The 3,599-nt window shown below is 40.9% G+C and overlaps 1 pseudogene; it reads left to right on the top strand.

Annotated features, from left to right (window-relative positions):
• Positions 1 to 2,184: 2,184 nt before the first annotated feature.
• On the top strand, positions 2,185 to 2,668 carry LOC101360927 (transcription factor BTF3 homolog 4 pseudogene; annotated as a pseudogene).
• Positions 2,669 to 3,599: the final 931 nt, after the last annotated feature.

Here is a 3,599-nt window from a genome sequence, read left to right as displayed (position 1 = left end):
TGTTTGCTTAGTGAGACCTAGCTTCTTATTTTGTTTTGTTTTGATATGCCCAAATAGGTTGCTCGTGTGCACTAGTTTGATTTTTGACACCTTTTGATCTCTAATGTCCTGTCACCAGGTAGTTAGTTCTGTAACTAAGTATGTGCACACCGGAGTCTGTTAAAATTTCCTATACGGGATCAGCTCGGGTGTGCAGGCAGTCAGTCACCAAGTGTGTGGTGCAGGCTCTCACCCCCAGTCCTAGAGAGCTATGGGTGATTGGTGCAGGCACTGGACTCTGGCTGTGGTAGGGGATCACACGCTGAGCCAGGCAGGGGGCTGACGGCTGCCCCTGAGATTCTGAAAGAAAAGCGTGTCCCTATTCTCTAGGGTGAATAGGTAAGTGAGTTTTGCAGCCGGGCTAAGAGCGCCCCACTATGTTGGCTGCAAAGACTCGAGGGCACCACTTTTTCTTGAACTCCTGTAGCAGGTGACTAGGCACTTTAGGAGCTACCACTGGTCCTCAAGACCCTGCTGCAGATCGATAAAAGTGCCTACTTGAGGGGCAGGGCTGTTTCGAGGGTCACAAATCTGCCCGTTCACAGCTGAAGCAGTTGAAGTTAAACTTCAGATGTTTGCCCTGTTGTACTGTGGTAGTGAGGGCTAACAGTGTTGAGATGGGTCCCAGCAAGTCTATACGGGGTGGATGACACTCAGAGTCTGTGAACCCCTGATTTCTGTGGCCAGCAAAGGAGCTGTGCCGACCCTGTGTTCCTGGCCTAGAGGAGCCAGCAGCTTATTTGTTCCCTCTCCAAGGCCAGGAGAATGGGTCAGAGCACCTTTTGGGATCTACTTCTGGCCCAGTGGACTCCCGATGCAGAGGGGGGAGGGAGGAGGTAAAAGGAGGAGAGGTTTTTCCCAAATCTGGTGCAGAGCGCAGAAGTAGGAGGTAAAAGGGAGAGAGGTTTTTCCCAAATCTGGTGCAGAGCACAGAGGTAGGAGGTAAAAGGGAGAGAGGTTTTTCCCAAATGGGCTTTTTTTTTTTTTTTTTAAATTGCCACGAAAGGGTGTGCGTGTGTACTTATGCTAGCTTCTTGGGAGCTGCTCTTCACTGGTTCAGAGTGTCCAAGCAGAATCTCTGCTGCCGGGTCTCTCTTGTTGTGGAAACTGCTTCTCTAGCACATGCACAGCACAGCTGTTTGCCTGTTTCACGGCGGCCCGGCGCTGCAGTGCCTCTGCTGTGTCACCGCCGCAGCTCTAGGGCTCCTCAGCTCTTCCAAACCGTCTTCCTCTCTGGTATGACTCAGATGGATTTCTTAACCTTGCCTTGTTCAGGGCTGCCGGATGTTCACATAGAATCAAATCACTTGTTTTTCCAGGTCTTTGTTGTAAGAGGGATATAGGAAGCGTCTAACTAGTCTGCCATGTTGACTGTGCCTCCACAAGTAAGCTTTTTAAAAATGAAGTTAGAGAAGTTAATATTAAATTCCATGTAGAAAAAATAAACCTGCAAGAATATCAAGAAAAACACTGAAAAAAAAGAAAAAGAAAAAAAACTATGAGGGGGTGATTAGCCCTACCAAGCTTTAGATAACTAGAAAGCCTCTATAACTGAAACAGTATGGTTCTGGCACATAAGTAGACAAATATACCACCAGAACAGAAAGCCCACATGAAGGCCTAAGTATGGGAATGTAGTGTATGATAAAGGTAGATCTCAAATATCTGAGGCAAAGGTAGATTTCTAACAAATGGTGTTGAAACAACAAGGTGACCATTTGAAAAAAGAATTCATATGCAAGAATAAACTCCAAATGAATTAGGGATATAAATGTAAAAAAAGAAAAAATGAAACCATATAATTATCAGAAAAATACGTGGGTAAATTTCTCTTCAATTTAGGGAAAGACTTTCTATGACCCAATGTATGTACTGCCTTTTATTGTGGCAATGAAAGAAAAGATTGATAAATTTGATCAAATAAAAATATAAATTATTTACATAATAAAAATACCACAAGGAAAATTTAAAACATAACTGAGAAAGTAGGATAGATGTTTGTAATGTATACCCAAATAACTAAAATTCATGATTTATAAAGAACTCTTAAATTTCTGGAGCCGCCCTGTCTCCGCTGAGGCAGCCATCTTGCTTTTGCTGCATGCTGGTGTTGGAGAACCCTTTCAGCTTCAGATTTACCGCAGCATGAATCAAGAAAAGTAAGCCAAACTTTAGGCTCAGGTCTGGATAGAGGGCAAGGGTACAGCTCACAGAAAGAAGAAGGTGGTACATAGAATAGCTACAGCTAAATGACAAAAAACTTCAGAGTTCTCTTACAAAACTGGCTGTGAATACCATAGTTGGTATTGAAGAGGTGAACATGATTAAAGATGGTGGGACAGTTATTGATTTCAACAATCCCAAGGTCCAAGCTTCCCTGTCTGCTAACGCCTTTGCAATTACTGGCCATTCAGAAGCCAAACCAATCACAGAAACGCTTCCTGGAATATTTAGTCAGCTTTTTGCTGACAGTTTAACAAGTCTTAGAAGTCTTAGAAAGTTAGCTGGACAGTTCCCGAGGCAAGTGTTGGATAGCAAAACATCAAAACCAGAAGACGTTGATGAGGAGGATGATGTTCCAAATCTTATAGAAAATTTTGATGAGGCATCAAAGAATGAAGTGAACTAAAATTTTTTCTGGTTTTTGAAAGCTGGCATGGACTAGATTTAACATCAGCTATGTGGTTCCAAAATTTTACAGACATGGAGAACATCGTCTGTTACTAGTTCAGTACTATGAATATTTTGTATATTAATAATGCTGTTTGTTAAGCATTTTTCATTCATTTGATTTTTCATTTCACATTTCCTCCCAGGATCTAAACTTTTGGTCAAGATGAGAAGTATCAGTGCAGTTTGAGAGTGTTTTTGGTTTTTTATTCTTCTTGGTTTGTTGTTGTTTGTTGAGGAGTTTTTGGTGTGTGTATATGTATGTATGCATGTGGGTGTGTACATTGGAGAGCAAATTGGAAAACAGTTCTAGTTATCCTTCCCCTTTTCTAAGTAGAAATAAAACAAGTATTTACATTTATTGCTTTTCTTTTTTCTTTCCAATAATGCACAGAATTACTAAAAAGTGAGTGCCTTAGATTTCAAATTGGAAAAAATTTTACCATTGGAGGTTTGGTTTTAATTTGTTTTGTTAACTATCATAATTTTTATACATTTCTCTGGGTTTAAAATGTCTTGAGATATTTAACCACCAGCATCATGCTGGAGTAATGGGTAGCATATCTTTGGTGCAATTGCCTTAGATACACTTACCTACTTCGACCCAGAAGAATTTATTTTACTAGCTTTTTTCTTTCTTCCTAATTCCTGTTTTCCTCTCCTTTTGATTTCAAAATGGCCTGGTCAGCTTTTGGTAATGCTGTTCCTCATCTTCCACTTAGCCTGAGAAGGATGTTCCCCATATAGAGTTAAGTCAGTTCCTAATCCCTTTCTTTGTAAGATTTTGTTTCCTGATCCTGAGGAACAACAGCTCCATCCTCAACTTTTGATTTCCCTTAGATTTTACAGTTTGGTAAATTTCAAACTGGAATAGCTAGCTTAGCATGTAC

Source organism: Trichechus manatus, unplaced genomic scaffold, assembly GCF_000243295.1.
Source record: "Trichechus manatus latirostris isolate Lorelei unplaced genomic scaffold, TriManLat1.0 scaffold00047, whole genome shotgun sequence".
NCBI lineage: Eukaryota > Metazoa > Chordata > Mammalia > Sirenia > Trichechidae > Trichechus > Trichechus manatus.
This window is presented reverse-complemented; position numbering and strand designations above follow the sequence as displayed.